The sequence below is a fragment of the Bos indicus genome, chromosome 21 (assembly GCF_029378745.1).
Source record: "Bos indicus isolate NIAB-ARS_2022 breed Sahiwal x Tharparkar chromosome 21, NIAB-ARS_B.indTharparkar_mat_pri_1.0, whole genome shotgun sequence".
NCBI lineage: Eukaryota > Metazoa > Chordata > Mammalia > Artiodactyla > Bovidae > Bos > Bos indicus.
The window spans coordinates 67,592,606-67,611,401 of record NC_091780.1 but is presented as its reverse complement, the minus strand read 5'-3'; the positions used below and the strand labels follow the sequence as shown (position 1 = coordinate 67,611,401).

The following is an 18,796-nucleotide window of genomic DNA, read 5'->3' as shown; positions in this document are numbered from 1 at the left end:
CCCATAGACGGCAGCCCACCAGGCTCCCCCATCCCTGGGATTCTCCAGGCAAGAACACTGGAGTGGGTTGCCATTTCCTTCTCCAATGCATGAAAGTGAAAAGTGAAAGTGAAGTCGCTCAGTCGTGTCTAACTCTTAGCGACCCCATGGACTGCAGCCTACCAGGCTCCTCCGTCCATGGGATTTTCCAGGCAAGAGTACTGGAGTGGGGTGCCACTACCTTTTCCGAAACAAAATGGGGGGAGTGTAAATATTACTCAGGCATAAAAAGAAATGAAGTGATGGTGATACAGGCTGCAACATAGGTGAACCTGGAAAATAGCATGCTATGTGCAAGACGTCAAAAGCCAAAAGTCGCACATGCACGACTCCATTCGTATGAAACGTGCATAACAGGCAAGTCCAGAGCCAGGCTGCCCAGGAGACGAGGAGAAGGCAACGAGGGCTACCTGCTTAATGGGTCCAGGGTTTCCTTTTGAGGAAATGAGAATGTCTGGGACCAGAGGGAGGTTGTGGTTACAACCTGTGAACGTACTATATGCCACTGAATTGCTTACTTTAAAACAGTTAATCTTATGTTCTGTCAGTTTTATGCCAATTAAAAAAACCTACTTTTTAAAAAAATAAACCATCACGAGATACTACTTCACAGCTACTAGGGTGGCTGTAATTAAAAAAAATGGAAAACTTCAAGTGTTGGTGAGGAATATGAAGAAGCTGGAACCCCCATACATTGCTGAACATAAAATGGTTCATCATCACTGTAGAAAACAATTTGGCAGTTCCTCAAAAAAGTTAACAGAGAGTGACCCTATGACCCAGTAATCCCACTCTTGTGTATACACCCAAAAGAAGTGAATAATGTACGTCACACAAAGACTTGACATGCAGGTTCAGAGCAGCAATCTTCAAAATAGACAAGACTATTCAGTCCAAAGGTCTGTCAAGAGATGACTGGATACACAAAAGGTATATGTGTCTATATAATGTACTATCATTAGCCATAAAAAAATAAAGCGCTGACACATGGTGCACCATGGGAAAACCCTGAAAACGTTTCGCTAGAGTAACAGGAGCCAGAAACAGAAGGCCGCGCACCGCCTGCCTCCACCTGTGTGTCACGTCCAGAACAAGCAGATCCACGAGACGGACGGCAGAGCATGGCTGACAGGGGCTGAGGCGAGCGGAGAATAAGAGAGACTGAATGGAGCTTCTTCTCGGGATGAAAATGTTCTAGAAATAGACAGCGATGATGGCCATACAACACTGTGAATATACTAAATAAAACCCACTCACTGTACATTTTGAATGGTTTAAATGACATTTTTCGTAATAAAAAACTGTAAAAAAAAGTTTTAACAAGAAGTATGGAATCTAAAGAGCTTAGACACTCTGATGTCTTTCTTCATCACTGAGCTTGATAACCACTCCACACTGACCCTGGCAAAAAAATAACAGAACCCCTTCTTGATCTTCGGCTGGAACAATATCTGCTCTAAGTGCAGCAATAAGAGCTAACACTATGCTCAAAGACCCCCAAACTAAAAACCACTGTTAAAAAAAAGCTCCTTGGTTCTAATTATAATTCTCTAAAACAAACATACAAAATTAACCTGCTCATTTTATCTAGAATACCTGTGATGGTCATTTCTCACCTACATCTGTATCTGTTCATTCACGCCCACCTGGGCGTGGCCAGGAAGCCTACCTGTGCCCCATGCAGAGGCTGACCACCAGAAGCATCGGTGAGTAAGCAAAGTCCCATCTCTGGAAGCTTCTAAAATGGGGGACTTGTGGAAACCTTTGACTAGATTTCTTGATTTAAAATAAATACCTTTATTTCACTTACTTATATGTGGGTATAAAATAATTAAATTTTCCGTTAATCCTAAAGTTTAGATGTGACAATTACAGGTTAACAAAAATTATACTTAAAATAATGATTGTGCTGATGAAGAAAAATGATGCAAACGCAGTCAGAGGCCTTAAAGAGATGGTGGAGGCAGCTTTCAGGGACCTGCAGACTGGTGCTGAACAGCCTGATCTGGGGAAGAGACTCAGGGGCTGCAGCACCCACAGACGGGAAGCACGTGGCGCAAGTGAGCACACGGGGTCATGGGACATGGAGCCCCAGGCCCGGTGGTCGCTTCACCTTCCCGGCCTCACCCCAGCGTTAGGTCTGGAAAGAGGACATCTGCTTCCACACGCAGAGAAACGTCCTGCCCAACAGGAACGGCAGACACGCCAGGCGGAGACAGCGCAAAGGGAGAGACCGTGAAGGGCAAGCGTGGGCTCAAGGATGGCCCCCACGTCGGTGCGCCCGGAGGACCCGGACAGGAGGCGGGGCTGGAGCCCCAGGAAGCAGCGGCCTAGGTGCGGGCGCAGGCCCACACCGTGGGGAGGTGGGCAGGAACGAATGTGGGGCCTGGCGTTCACAGGGCGAGAATTCCGATGCTGCAGCTTCCGACGGAGCAGAATTACTGCTCTGTTACTATATTATTTACTGCTTGCTGTGTGTTTAGGTATGAATTTATTGTATTTTGAGGCCATATTTTTATCCAAATGAAAAAAGTCTCTATTTGAGAAATCGGTTTCATAAAGTTTTAGCTTCTAACCAGCTCCTCACTCAGTTGAGGCATCACTCACTCAGTTCAGTTGCTCGGTTGTTTCTGACTCTTTGCGACCCCATCGACTGCAGCATGCCAGGCTTCCCTGTCTATCACCAACTCCTGGAGCTTACTCAAACTCATGTCCATTGAGTTGATGATGCCATCCAACCATCTCATCCTCTGTTGTCCCCTTCTCGTCCCGCCTTCAGTCTTTCCCAGCATCAGGGTCTTTTCCAATGAGTCAGCTCTTTGCATCAGGTGATCAAAGTACTGGGGTTTCAGCTTCAGCACCAGTCCTTCCATATGAATATTCAGGACTGATTTCCTTTAGGATGGACTGGTTGGATCTCCTTGAAGTCTCCAAAACCACAGTTCAAAAGCATCAATTCTTCAGCGCTCAGCTTCCCTTATGATCCAACTCGCACATTTTTACATGACTACTGGAAAAACCATAGCTTTGACTGGACGGACCTTTGCTGGCAAAGCTGAGGTGTACCTGGACTCAGAAACACAGTGAAGAGCGACTTTGCTCTGCATTTCCATTACGCTGATGATTTATTTTATGTCCCTTGCTTTGGTGGTTTAAGTTGAGCTACACTTGGAGATTAGAAACTGGAAACAAACGCACATCTGCTGACAGAAGGTGCTCCAAGGGTTGGAAAGCCCGGGGAAAACCAAAAAAGGGAAGCATCAGATAAACAAAGAAAATGGCTCCTGCCAGCAAGAAAGTGCTAAACAACAGAGACGCAGGAAAACCCGCTCCACGTCAAGCCCACGAGGGAGATTAAAACATCATCCATGCGAGGCCGAGGAAGGGAGAAAGCCACAGGCAGACAGGTGTGCCCTGTTGATAAAAAAGCGCTCTGGCAATCCACAGTTATGCAGACATTTCAGCACACTGACTGCTCAGGACACCTGATGCCCGACGCTCTGCAGGGAGCCGCCTGTGGCTAACTCACTGGGAAAGCACAGAGGGGCCTGGACTCTTACCCAGACAAACAGGCCGCTCCTCATCGCACATGAAAAAGCCCCGCGTAGGAGAGAGGGAGGGGGAGAGAGAGACTGACGCAGGCAGATGGCTGGAAAGGAACCTGATCAAACCATAATACGAAACTTGGTCTCAAATTCTTTAGGAAAACAATAGCTGCCTGAGACCCAGCACTGCCAATATCGCTCGGTGCAAATGACTTAGGATGTTAAACAAGGGTTCATTCAACTCTGGCCGCTTCTGGACCAGAGCCAGAGCCCAGCCATCTGGACAGGAAGGAGCTGAGGGCTCTGTCCGCCTGACAGCGACTCAGAGCGGGCAGCACCTTTCCTGGAGAGGCTGCCCCGAGCCATGCCCGGCCTGGAGGCTCTGGGGCTGCAGGCTGTGAGACGGCGCGCTTTCCTGAAGCAACGACTTTACTAGGAAATCGGAGTGAAAGCATGGAACATGGCACCATTCAGGAGTGGATTACAATATTTAAATCACTTGGAGAATACGACATGAGATGCCAAAAGTCAGCGGCTCTTAGCTCTGAGCTCCTGACCCCTCTCTTTCACCAGCTCCCCTTTTGCCACCGGTGGTGTTGAGGTGGGAGCTGTTCAGGTGCTGATCCAGGCCCCTTCTCTGTCCTGCTGGGTAATCAGACCCGCACAGAGGAGCCCCCGCTCCGAGCCCCACGCTCGCGGAGCTCCCGGACAACCCACTCCCCCTCAGCTGCACAGGAGGCCCGTGGTCAGTGCAGCCCAGACAGAATCTGCTGTCTTTGGCGCTTCCCATGGCTGTTCGGCACGCCTCGACCTACTCAGAGACCCGCTCTCATCTCGGGGAGTGATGCTGTCACCCGGCTAGCTGCCCACGGCAGACCTGCCCTTGCCTCCCTGATTCTGACATACGATCACTCAACAATACCTGCCGATTCCATGGCACGTCACAACCCTGGTTATAGGGTGCTCACTCCGTGGCCAGGGAGATGCTCTGAGGTACAGTTTCCTCATCTGCAGTCTCTTTCAGCTAAAATAACTCATCCTGAGCTTCTAGTCCAAGTCTTCTAGTTTACCCATAAGGAAAACCAGGCCAAGATTAGCAATGTACTTGCCTGGTCCCAAAATCACTGGGAAATCTGCAGCTGGACAAATTGATGAATTTTATATGCAGGAGAAACACATATTGAATAATGCCAACATATTTTTAAGTTAGTCTTCTTCTATAATATAACAACCAACACAGTGAACACTAAACAGCTGTTAAAATGGATGAGGAGAATCCCTGTATATGACTATGCCACAAGCTCATGATATGTTGTTAAATTTTAAAAAATATGGAGAAAAGCTTGTACTGTACACTACTATTTTTAAGGAAAGAGGGCTGTGGGCACAGACACACACAAGTACTTATATTATACTAAGTAAGTGTTAGTTGCTCAGTCGTGCCCGACTCTTTGCAACCCCATAGACTGCAGCCCACCAGGCTCCTCTGTCCATGAGATTTTCCAGGCAAGAATACTGGAGTGGATTACCATTTCCTTCTCCAGGGGATATTTCCAACCCAGGGATCAAACCTGGGTCTCCTGCACTGCTGGCAGATTCTTTACTGACTGAGCTACAAGGGAAGCCCATATTACAGTAGATAAACCAAAAGTTTTTTAAATGTTACCTGTGGAAGAGAGAAGAAACAGACTATAAGGATCAGGAAAGAGAGCTAGATTTCTGAAAATACTCTGGCTGTCCACCAAAAAGGTCCAGGACAGTAACCAGCCCTGCGGCAACGATGATTCCGAGTGTACAGGTTGTGGTCGCAAGACACCATGTTCTACAAGAGGGAGGCAGAGCTGCTTAGACAAACAGCCAGTTCCAGGTCTGGGGTGAAAAAGCACACAACGAATCTACAACCTCTTACCATTTCAGAGAGCGAAGGACAAGGAGTCAACTTACAGAGGCTCCACCGCAAAAGTGGCACAATCCTCGCATCTACGAGAATAACAGCTACCGTGTTCTGAAACGCACCACATATGTTTACATTCACGAGTTTATACTGGCCCTTCTTCCCTGGTCACTTGTGAAGCGGCTATGAGACTGTCTCATTGTCTTGAGAACCCATAAGGAGAAAGAATCAGGCATTCGTCCTCCTGCTTCTATCTAACTGTCCCTTAGGGTAACCAAATAGGATTTCAGTGAATCAAGGCAAAGTAAAGGATGAGACTTTCACCATCATCATTTATGACCCCTAACGACCACGGGTCCGAGTGCCGAGCGCCACGCGGACCAGAGCAGATGCACGTACCACCACCTCCGAGCGCTGAGCTCAAAGGCTGAGCCGCTCGAACCTCTAGATCCACCTCCCACCTCCCAGGAAATAAAAGGACAGAAGAATGTGTTCCACGTAAACGGGGACACACCTGACTACAAAACAACCGACACAGAAAATGCCAGGAAGAAAAGGGACGGGGTGGAGCAATCAGCTGAGTGACACTTAGGAGGCAGAGCAGCTAAACGCAATTGTTTGGACCCTGTTTCAAACTAAAAAAACTGAGACGATTGGGGAAAACTGAATGGTGCTGTGATTATGAATAAAATTTTAAATACCAGTTTTCTTGATGCTTCTGAATGTTATCAAAAATAGCTGTGTATTAAATCTAACTTTGGATGCAAACATTTCAAACCTATTTTATATTCACGTTAATGTTCTAAGATATGAAAGAGTTCTTAATTTCAAGAATAAAATGCCACTCAATCACAAATTAAGAGATTAAAACACAGGGTGTTTTGTTTCCTTTCAAACTCCCAGAGAAAGACGGTGAAGGAGTAAGCAGTTCCTGTATCGAAGATGCAACCCCGGCTGGGCAGGCCTCCACGCTCAGCACCGGCACCTCTACTGCAGCGGCACCCTCCCGGGGCAGGCGCACGCCACCAGCCCCGGTTTCCAATCTCATCAACTGTCACTAAGCCATCAGGGGTAATGTCTATTACTCACAGAGTTTAACGCTGGTTTAAAAGAAAAGAAAAGAAGTCAGAGACATACACTCAAATACGCTGCCACGGATCCAGAAGACACTCAGATACACCTGTTATAGAAGGATACTGCTAAAGTCGAAAATGAGTAAGTTCAGGATGTTTCTGAATTTAATTACTTCACTGTCATGCAAAGGCACACCAGGAACAGCTGGAGAAGCAAAACCTACACAAATGGAGATTTCTAGTGACATACCTGTGTGTCGTTTGCTGCAAGAGGATATATCTGAGCTTGACCAGGCAGGAAGAGACTTCAGTAAAGAAGCAAAGCAGAGTCAACTTTATCCTTCTTCAGATAATGTAGTGGAGTCCCTCACCTAGGAAGTAAGACACGTGGTTAACTCACACGCGGAAAAATTTTTTAAAGCTTTTAAAAAACTGAATTTCAAAAATGGAAATTTCTAAAACGTGATAAAGTAAGAAGCTTAAGAGAAAACATTTTTAAACATTCTATATAAACATATGCTTTGGATTTTCTGCATTTTTTGAGGTGAACATAAATTACAAAGGCTGGATAACTTCAGGTAAGTTATTTTAAAATCACTTTTATCATGAAATACTACATATACATAGTAAAGCACAGGAAGCACGTATGTACAGTTTCATAAGGTTATTACACAAACAGAACTCCAACTACCACCCAGGCCACGGAATGGGGCACTGCTAGAATCCCCAAAAAGCTGGGTGCCTTTCTCTGATCCCTAGCCCTTTCCTTCCCCTGTAAGTATCAATCCCTCTAACTTACTGTGACCTTTCCTTTGCTTTTCTTTAGCTTATCTTTAGCTTTAGCTTTTCTTTAGCTTGTAGCTCTGGTCATTTATCTTTGCCAGCTCCTGACTTTTACACAGGCGTGATCACATAGTGTATATTCCTCTGTCTTGCTTTGGTTTTGCTCCGTTGTTGCTGCGGGCCCTGCTGTTTATTTTCACTGCTGTATATGATTCCATTCTGCGACACACCGTCGTTTACTTACCCACTCGGTTTCTGCTTTGGAGCCGACATAAGCACTCCTAAGATCTTTCTGGCACAGATTTCTTAAGCATTTGGGGATACATCCAGTGCATATATACATGCAAGAGCGACTGCCAGACTGTGAGGTAAGCGTATATTCAACTGCACTACACTTCCCAAAGCAGCTGTAGTAATTTACACCACAAGAAGGGCATGAGAGTTTCCACTGCTCAAGGTTTTCAAAACTTGTCAGACTCCTTAATTCTTGGTAACTGGATGGTTATGTCCTAGGGTCCTAAAAATTCTTTATCATGTAGAATTTTATAATTATTTTGACGAAAAACTCATTAGATTTTTCATCTGACAGCTGCTGCGAGATAGTATTTTAAAACCAAACACTCGTGCACTTTTCCAGGTGTCACCGCACTCCAATTTCTGACCAGTTGAAACCCCGCACTCTCGGTCCACCAGCTTCCAGAGACACTGGTTACAAATCCCAGGCACAAGGGGATGGTGTGTGTGTGTGTGTGTGGCTGGCCAGTAAGAGCATCCTACTACTGGCCAGAGCTGGTTCGTCTCTGTGAGCACACAAAACCCGAGTCAAAATTAACCAAGTCTTTTCTTCCTCCTCTGGGACTTACAGAGATTCCCCCTCTTTCCTGAAGAACTTGAACATGAGCACATGGGCGTCAAGAGGCTCTTTGAGAACAGAGCAAACAAGGAGGAAGACAGCAGGGGAAGGACCCAGCTGCAGCAGCCCTGCCTGGGGGTTCTTAATTAGGTGACCAATAAATCCCCCTTTGCTGGTAACAACTAAGGTCCAGGTACATCCCAAAGAGCCCGAACTGATATGATGAGTCACTATAAAACATGGGTGTTAATCTGCCCAGTAAGCCACATAGGTCAATTAAGGCAACACGTGTACATACACAACCTTAATATTTTTTCAATCACATTTTATAAATCAAAGTGGTTTATCACTCAAACTTGGACTATAGTTCTTGCCAAAAGGCAAGTTAACTCTGAATGTTTCTTTGGCAAGAGAATGAAAAATCAATAGCTGTAAAGTATTTGTCCTTGTCTGCTATAAACACACTAGTTATACCATCCCTACTGGATTTTAGTAACAAAGTTATGATAACCTCATAAAATAAACTAGGAAGTGTTCCCTGGTTTATTCTGAGGAAGTATTTGGGTAGAACTGGAATTATTTCTTCTTTGAAAGTCTGGTGGAATTTAACAATGAAGCCATCTGTGCCTAAAAATTTTAATTACTGATTCTGTTTTTTTTTTAGTGGTTACAGGAATTTTTTCTGTAGCTACTTTTAGAAAGTTACATTTTCCAAGGAATTTGTTTATCTCATCTAATTTTCAAATTTACTGACACGATGCTATTTCAAATCATGACTGTTGCTGAAGCTCCAACACTTTGGTCACCTGATGCAAAGAGCTGACTCACTGGAAAAGACCCTGATGCTTTCAGAAAGACGGAAGGCAAAAGGAGAAGGGGGTGGGCAGAGGATAAGATGGTTAGATGGCATCAATGACTCAATGGACATGAACAAACTCTGGGAGACAGTGGAGGACAGGGAGGCCTGGCATGCTGCAGTCCATGGGGTCGCAAGGAGTCGGACACAACTGAGCGACTGAACTTAACAGCAACGCTGTGCTGGGAGCTCAGAGTCTTAGCCACGAGACCAGCAGGGAGGTTCCCAGTCTTGGGCAATTTTTATAAATGTCTACACGTGCCTGAAAATAAAGTATACAATGCAGGTTTTGGATAGAATATTATTTACGTGTACATTAGGCCAAGGGTGTTGATCCTATGTAAATCATCTGTGCTTACAGGCTTTTTTTTTAATCTATCGATTAGTGAGACATGTACTGAAATCTCTACTATAAACTGTTGTTTGTTGTTCACTAAGTCAGGTCCAACTCTTTGAGATCCCATGAACTACAGCACACCATGTTCCCAGTCCTTCACTGTCTCCCAGAGTTTGCTCAAACTCATGTTCATTGAGTCAATGATGGCATCCAGCCACCTCATCCTCTGCCGCTGCCTTCTCCTACCCTCAGTCTTTCCTGGGATCAGGGTCTTTTCCAGAAAGTCGGCTCTTCACATTATGTGGCCAAAGTACTGGAGCTTCAGCTTCAGCATCTGTCCTTCCAATGAATATTCAGGGTTGATTTCCTTTAAGACGGACTGATTGGATCTCCTGGCAGTCCAAAGGACTCTCAAGAGTCTTCTCCAACACCACAGTTCAAAAGCATCAATTCTTTGGCGCTCAGCTTTCTTTACAGTCCCACTCTCACATCCATATGTGACTACTGGAAAAACCATAGCTCTGACTAGGATATTTGTTGGCAAAGTAATGTCTTTGCTTTTTAATACGCTGTCTAGGTTGGTCATAGCTTTCCTTTCAAGGAGTGTCTTTTAATTTCATGGCTGCAGTCACCATCTGCAGTGATTTTGGAGCCTCCCAAAATAAAGTCTGCCACTGTTAGCATTGATTCCCCATCTATTTGCCATGAAGGGATGGGACCACATGCCATGATCTTACTTTTTGAATGTTGAGTTTTAGGCCTACTTTTTCACTCTCCTTTTTCACTTTCTTCAAGAGGCTATTTAGAGTGGTTGTCATCTGCATATATGAGACTGTTAATATTTCTCCCAATAATTTTGATTTCAGCTTGTGATTCATTCAGCCCAGCATTCATTCACTCTGCAATATACAGCCCTGACGTACTCCTTTCCCAATCTGGAACCAGTCCATTGTTCCACGTCCAGTTCTAACTGTTGCTTCTTGTCCTGCATACAAGTTTCTTAGGAGGCAAGTAAGGTGGTCTGGTATTCCCATCTCTTGAAGACTTTTCCACAGTTTGTTGTAATCCACACAGTCAAAGGCTTTAGCATAGTCAATGAAGCAGAAATTTTTCTGGAATTCCCTCGCTTTTTCTATGGTCCAACAGATATTGGCAATTTGATCTCTGGTTCCTCTGCCTTTTCTAAAACCAGCTTGAACATCTGGAAATTCTCGGTTCATGTACTGCTGAAGGTTAGCTTGAAGGATTTTGAACATTACCTTATTTGCGTGTGAAATGAGCACAACTTTGCAGTAGTTTGAGCATTCTTTGGCATTGCCTTTCTTTGGGATTGGAATGAAAACTGACCTTTTCCAGTCCTGTGGCCACTGCTGAGTTTTCCAAATTTGCTGGCATATTGAATGCAGCACTTTCACAGCATCATCTTTTAGGATTTGAAATAACTCAGCTGGAATTCCATCACCTCACTAGCTTTGTTTACAGTAATGCTTCCTAAGGCCCACTTGACTTCACACTCCAGGATGTCTGGCTCTAGGTGAGTGATCACACCATCATGGTTATCTGGGCCATGAAGATCTTTTTCGTAAGTTCTTCTGTGTGTTCTTGCCACCTCTTGTTAATATCTTCTGCTTCTCTTAGGCCCTTACTGTTTCTGTCCTTTACTGTGCCCATCTTTGCATGAAATGTTCCCTTGGTATCTCTAGTTTTCTTGAAGAGATCTCTAGTCTTTCCCATTCTATTGTTTTCCTCTATTTCTTTGCACTGTTCACTTAGGAAGGTTTTCTTCTCTCTCCTTGCTATTCTTTGAGAACTCTGCATTCAGATGGTAAATCTTTCCCTTTCTCCTTTGCCTTTCGCTTCACTTCTTTTCTCAGCCATTTGTAAGGCTTCTTTAGACAACCATTTTGGTCACTGCCTCAGGCACTCTGAGTCTACCAGAGCTGCTGCTGCTGCTGCTGCTAAGTCGCTTCAGTCGTGTCGGACTCTGTGCGACCCCATAGACAGCAGCCCACCAGGCTCCCCCGTCCCTGGGATTCTCCAGGCAAGAACACTGGAGTGGGTTGCCATTTCCTTCTCCAGTGCATGAAAGTGAAAAGTGAAAGTGAAGTCGTTCAGTCATGTCTGACTCCTAGCGACCCCATGGACTGTAGCCTACCAGGCTCCTCCGTCCATGGGATTTTCCAGGCAAGAGTGCTGGAGTGGGGTGCCACTGCCTTCTCCTAACCCCTTGTACATGGTGCAGTTTTGGATGGAGTGTTACTTATATGTACATTAGACCAAGGGCATTGATCCTACATAAAACATCTGTGCTTACAGGATTTTTTTTTTTTTTTTGCCTGCTTATTCTATCCATTACTGAGAAGTGCTGAAATCTCTACTGTAACTGTAAATTTGTCTATTCCCCCCCCCAACCCGCCCGTACTTATGACAAGTCATATTATGGCTTACCCATAATATTATAGAATTATTATGACTTCCTTTTGAATTGAACCTTTTATCATTACAAACTGCAGCAGAGACTACATATTGACCAGGTTTTTCTCTTCTACCTCCTGGGCACAGCCTCCCCTGCAGTGAAATCTGGTTTACGACCTGGGCTCCGCCTAACAGGATGCAATCCTAATGTGCACCGCCCTGCCCTCCAGCCCAGCTGTGAACACCTGCCTGATTCACTCCTTCGGCCCCACACACAGGCGCCTGCAGAGTATTCCGGGCCTCAGGAGATGGCAGAGATGGGGGTGGGGAAGCAGCTAAATCCCCAAACGACCATCGAAAAAACATCTGCCAACCAGCACTATGTGTACTGAACTTCATGCAAGCAAGACATGAATTTGCTTAAACTACTGACTGCTTTGTTAACAGAGCCAGCTGCCAACTGTATTAAGTGAAATGACACTATCTCCAGAACTGCTTTTTGCTTTAAACTGTGTTTCCTCTGACACTACACAATCTTGCTGTTGGCTAGAGTTTGCAGTTTTGTTTTTTTCTTTTCTTTCAAATCTCTTAACCTTCATCCTTTAGGTGGGTCTCTTATAAACAAAATACAGTTGATTTTTTAAAAAACCTTATTTGATATCTTTTTCTTTTAATTCATTTCAGTTCAGTTGCTCAGTCATGTCCGACTCTCTGCAACCCCATGAACCACAGCACGCCAGGCCTCCCTGTCCATCACCAACTCCTGGAGTCTACCCAAACCCATGTCCATTGAGTCAGTGATGCCATCCAACCATCTCATCCTCTGTCGTCCCCTTCTCCTCCTGCCCTCAATCTTTCCCAGCATCAGGGTCTTTTCAAATGAGTCAGCTCTTCGCATGAGGTGGCCAAAGTACTGGAGTTTCAGCTTCAACATCAGTCCTTCCAATGAACACCCAGGACTGATCTCCTTTAGGATGGACTGGTTGGATCTCCTTGCGTCCAAGGGACTCTCAAGAGTCTTCTCCAACACCACAGTTCAAAAGCATCAATTCTTCGGCGCTCAGCTTTCTTCACAGTCCAACTCTCACATCCATACATGACCACTGGAAAAACCATAGCCTTGACTAGAAGGACCTTTGTTGGCAAAGAAATGTCTCTGCTTTTGAATATGCTATCTAGGTTGGTCATAACTTTCCTTGGAACATTTAATTCCATTTACCTTGGAAACAATTACTCACATTTAGGTTTAATTTTATTTTCTTTCTATTTGCTTCTTTTGGATTACTTGCTATCATTCTAGTCCCCCAGTAGTCTGCAAGTTACATACTGTTTCTACTCTTTAGTAATTGCATTAGAAATTCTAATGTACAGGTTCTTATCAAAGTCCAATGTTAACCAATACATTTACCTTTCTCTTGGACAGCAAGAGCCTTGAAACATTAACCCCATTTATCATAATTTCCAACTTAAATTTTACTGTTGTAGAATGTGTATGCATGCATGTGTATGTGCTCTTGTCATGATTAACGTTTTATGCAATTGATGCGATTACCCTGCCTTCCCTTCATGTTTCCCACACCCCCGTTTCTGGGCCTCACGCTCCCTTTTCTCCTTTTGGTCCATGACTGGGGTTACACTGATTGAGTTTCTAATGTTAAAACAACCTTTATTTCCTGAGATAAACTTTTCTTGATTATTATGTACTATGCTTTTTATATACTGCCTAGTTGGTTCTATTTGCCAACATTTACGGAGGATGTGCGTACGACAAACAGGGCTTGGTGGTTCTCCTTTCCATAATGGCGCTGCTTTTGCTTTCAGGGTAGTGCTGGCCTCACAGGAGACAGGAAGCGTTCCCTCCTCTTCTGTCTTCTGAAGAAGCTTTTGTCAGATTGGTACTCTTCTTTAGGTGTTTAGTAATTATCGGTGACGCTATTCGGACGTGGAGTATTCTTCAAGGCAAGGATTTTAACTACAAATTAAACTTCTTTAATATAGTTATGAAAGGTTATACACTTGCTCTTGAGTAAATTTGGTGGTTTATGTTTTTCAACGGGCTTGTTCATTTTATTGAGGCTGTCAAATTTATTAGCATATCATTATTCACAATACTCCTTATTACCCTTTCAAGGTCTACAGGATCTGTAACAATGTCCTCTTTTACATCCAACTAATCACAAGCTGGAATCAAGATTGCCAGGAGAAATATCAATAGCCTCAGATATGCAGATGACACCACCCTATGACAGAAAATGAAGAAGAACTAAAGAGCCTCTAAAGAGGAGAGTGAAAAAGTTGGCTTAAAGCTCAACATTCAGAAAACTAAGATCATGGCATCTGGTCCCATCACTTTATGGGAAATAGATGGGGAAACAGTGGAAACAGTGGCTGACTTTATTTTTCTGGGCTCCAAGATCACTGCAGATGGTGATTGCAGCCATGAAATTAAAAGACGCTTACTCCTTGGAAGGAAAGTTATGACCAACCTAGATAGCATATTCAAAAGCAGAGACATTACTTTGCCAACAAAGGTCTGTCTAGTCAAGGCTATGGTTTTTCCAGTAGTCATGTATGGATGTGAGAGTTGGACTGTGAAGAAAGCTGAGCACAGAAGAATTGATGCTTTTGAACTGTGGTGTTGGAGAAGACTCTTGAGAGTCCCTTGGACTGCAAGGAGATCCAACCGTTAGTCCATTCTAAAGGAGATTAGTCCTGAGTGTTCACTGGAAGGACTGATGCTGAAACTCCAATACTTTGGCCACTTCATGCGAAGAGTTGACTCATTGGAAAAGACTCTGATGCTGGGAGGGATTGGGGGCAGGAGGAGAAGGGGACGACAGAGGATGAGATGGCTGGATGGCATCACCGACTCAATGGACATTAGTTTGGGTAAACTCAGAACTGGTGATGGACAGGGAGGCCTGGCATGCTGTGATTCATGGGGTCGCAAAGAGTCGGAGACGACTGAGCAACTGAACTGAGCTCAGCTGGTAAAGAATCCGCCTGCAATGTAGGAGACCTGGGTTCAATCCCTGGGTTAGGAAGATGCCCTGGAGAAGGGAAAGGCTACCCACTCCAGTATTCTGGCTTGGAGAATTCCATGGACTATCCACAGGGTCTCAAAGAGTTGGACATGACTGAGAGAATTGCTTTCACTTTCAACGGCAATTAATGTTTTTTTCCCCCCCACAGACAAGAGATCTTTCTGGATGAAATATGCATCTTTAACTTATCAGTTTACCTTCAAATGATACCACTGAGACACAGTGACTGCACTTCCCTTCTTCGCTCCCAGACTCTGTGCTAATATTGTCATTCCTTCCCTCTACAAGTATTGTAAGTTCCAAAATACATTGTTAATTTTGCTTTAAATAGTCTAAAACAAAAAAGATTCAAGTGTGAATATTCACCAATCCATGGACTATTCCCAATTCTTTTCATTCCTTTGGGTACAATCTCCATCTGCTATCATCTTCCTTCTACTTGATCTTCCTTTAAAATTTCTTGTAGTGCACTTCTGCTGGCAATAAATTCTTCCAGCATTTCTTGGTCCAGAAATTTTTATTTCACTTTCGTTTTGAAAGATATTTTCACTGGGTACAGAATGATAAACTAACAGCTTTCTTCCTTTTGGTACTTTAAACACGGCAGTTGTCTGCTGGCTGGCAACCGGTTCTGATCAGAAGTCACTGACCTGATTTTTGTTCCTCTGACTTTTTTCTCTTCATCACTGATTTTTCAGTAACTGGACTGTGTGGACCTTGGTATGATTTTGTTTACTCTATCTGGAGTTTGTGAGCTTCACGGTTTGCAATCTTCATCAAATGTCGACATCTTTCAGCCACTATTTCTTCAAATACTGTTTCCATTGCTTCCTCTTCTTCTGGAACTCCAGTTACGTGGATCTTAAATCCATTGATTTTGCCCCACAGGTCACTAATGCTGTCACCGTGTTCAGTCTTCCTTATTCTTTGCACCATATTTTGGATAATTTCTATTGCCATGTCTTGAGGTTCACTGATCTCTTCTTCTGTACTGCCAATTTGCTATTAGTCTCTGTGTTTTTCACCTCTAAAGTCCTAGTTCAGTCTTTCTCATATCTGTCACTCATGCTCATCTTCCTCATGAACGTGTACAACTTATTTATATCAGTTATTTTAATGTCCTTGTCTGCTAATCTCACAGCTTTCTACTGACTGATTTTCCTCCTGGTTACTATCATATTTTCTTGCTTCTTTGCATGCCTGGTAATTTTTATTAGATGCTGGACACTGAAACGTTTTTACATTGTTGGGTGCTGGATTTTACCATATCATTGTAAGTACAGCTGGGGCTTTATTCTGGAAATGCAGTTAAGTTACCCGGAATCAGTTAAGGCAGGTGTGTAGTGGTCTTTTAGTCCTGGTCTAATTCAGCCCCATTACTGCAGTGATACCCTTCTGATGCCCTAAACCGAAGAGCTGTTCTGAATCCACCCTCACAAAGATTAAAAACCACCCTTGCAAGGGCCTGCCGCACCCCCGGGGGTGGTGGGAACACAGACCGTCTCAGCTCGTGTGGTGTCCACTCCTTTCCGGGGCTTCTCTTCCCGGTTTTGAGGTGCTTTCTCTGGTGATTGTGTAGACCAACACTCAGCCCAAATCTTGGAGGTGGGGGTCCTTCTGCAGACCCCTGGGTTTCCCTAAGTAGCTCTCTACTCTCTTATACTTTGCCCCTCAAATTCTAGCTGCCTGTCCTCCCCAAACTCTGATCTGTTTTGTCACTTCAGTAAGGCTAGGGGGCTCTGTTTCGTTTCTCTGCCCCTGACCTGTAACGCAGAAACTGTCTCTAGACCAGAACTGGCAAACTATAGTCTGAGGATTAAATGCAACTTGCTACTGTTTTTATAAATAAAGTTTTATTGGAACACATCCATGGCCGCTCATTTACATACTTGGTATGAAAGCAGCCACGAACAATACCAGAGTTGAATGGGGGTGTGATAGGGACCACCTGGTCTGCAAAGCCTGGAGATTCACTAACCAGCCCTTTATTTCAAAAAGTCTGTTTACTCCTAGCGCTAGAGAATAACCTAGAATACTTACAGGGCTCATTCCACTTGTTTCCCTTATTTCAGGAAACACAATCCTAACCTTCCTGTTAACCAATGTCTGAAAACTATTGTTCTATACGCTGTGTCCGGTTTTCAAGTTTGTTAAGATGAAAGTCAGGTTTGGGGCCAGGGTGAGGTTAGTGAAGCACTTTCCTCAGGTACAAATTTTCAGGGAGTGACAAAAAACTCAGTAATAGGGGTAAAATCAAAATTAATGCAAAAAATCTATGTGAAGCAAAATATCAAAATTTTAAATAAGGATAGTATCAGTAATAGTGTGGAGCCAAGCCATACTGGAGCTGAAGCAAAAGGAAAAATTAATACTGACCCTGTCTTTATTTAAAATTTGACTTTTTTCCAACATGGATTATTTTTTTTTGCATCAAATTTGATTTTCTCAAAGTATTGCATTAAAATGTTACCGATCTCAATTACTGAGTTTTCTGGGGCATCCTGAAATTCGGCACCTGAGGCCAGTGACTCACTCTCCTTAGCCCTCCTGCTGTGTCCAACTCTTTCCGACCCCATGGACATAGCCCACCAGGCTCCTCTGTCCATGGGATTCTTCAGGCAAGAATACTGGAGCAGGTTGCCATGCCCTCCTCCAGGGGATCTTCCCAACCCAGGGATCAAACCAGCGTCTCTTACATTGCCGAAATGGCCAAGTGGGTTCTTTACTGCTTAGCACCACCTGGGAAGCCCCCAGCCCAATCCCGGTGGACAGTAAACCCGGTGTCTGTTATTCCATCAAAGGGGGAATGGATGACTCCAGGAACAAGTCTCTTGCCAAGCAGAATCATACTAATGTGTTACAACTACAAGGGTTTCAATGTTTTCTTTCTCAGAAAATGCTGCAATGTGAAGAGCCATTCTGCTCTAATTACTTCTATCTGCAACTGCAGTCTTCTGTGAACAGTTCCCATACGTATCCATGTTGTAGACAGGAACACAGTGTAAGAATATAAACACTTACCATTAAATAATATATATGCACACAGACAATGGGACTATAAAACAATACCGTAATTATGTAACATCTAGTCAACACATCTGCATTATGACACATAACAAGAACACCATCCACAGCAAGTGCTACCGAGTCAATGTATTGACTGGTGAAAGCAGGAGTCCAGCTCTGAACACACGAATCCAACTCAAAGCAAATCAACCAGCAAAGTCCCTGTCCTGGTGCTGTAGGAGCACCGTCTTCGGAAGCCAGCCAGCTCATTTCCCAAGTATCCCCCGCTCCCGCTCCTCTATGGCGAATGGAGCAGAAGAGCACTGCGCAAACTGAAGACGCCCATCCACGCGCCAGGTACAGAGCTGCTACACAGAGTCCAGTTTCTGCATATGATCTATTTTATTTTCTAAGGCACAGGTGCAAAAACATGCCTGCAAGTGTGATGACCAAAAAGAGCATTTTTCTTTTCAAAAGATTTGTTTGGAGTAGTTGCTTTACAATGTGGTGTTAAGTTTCTACCGTACAGAAAAGTGACTCAGCTAGATCCTCTCCTTTATGTACATCTAACCTCTTCGCTCCGGATTTCCTTTCCATTCAGGCCACCACAGCGCACTGAGAGTTCCCTGTGCTACCCAGCAGGTTCTCGCCAGCTCCCTATTAGTCTCTCAGGCATAGTACCAACAGTGTGTGCGCGTCAGTGCCCGTCTCCCGGGCCCTGCCATCCCTTCCCCCTTGGTATCCATTCGTCTGTGCCCTCTACATCTAAGTCTCTATTTCTGCTTGGTAAGTAAGATTGTTTACACCAGCTTTTTTCAGATTCCACACATATGTGTGAATAAATGACATCTGTTTTTTTCTTTCTGACTTACGTCACTCTGTACGACAATGACTGTCTCTAGGTCCATCTATGTCTATAAATGACCCAATTTTGTTCTTTTTTGTGGCTGA

At 44.2% G+C, this 18,796-nt stretch overlaps 1 protein-coding gene across 2 annotated transcripts in view; it reads right to left on the bottom strand.

The window, feature by feature from the left end:
• TRAF3 (TNF receptor associated factor 3) overlaps nt 1-18,796 on the bottom strand; it is a 116,244-nt gene that overhangs the window by 47,054 nt on the left and 50,394 nt on the right. For both annotated transcript variants that reach the window (XM_070775784.1, XM_070775785.1), the window contains exon 2: nt 6,802-6,922. The gene's annotated coding sequence lies outside the window, so the exon portion shown is untranslated. The remainder of the gene's footprint in view (nt 1-6,801; nt 6,923-18,796) is intronic.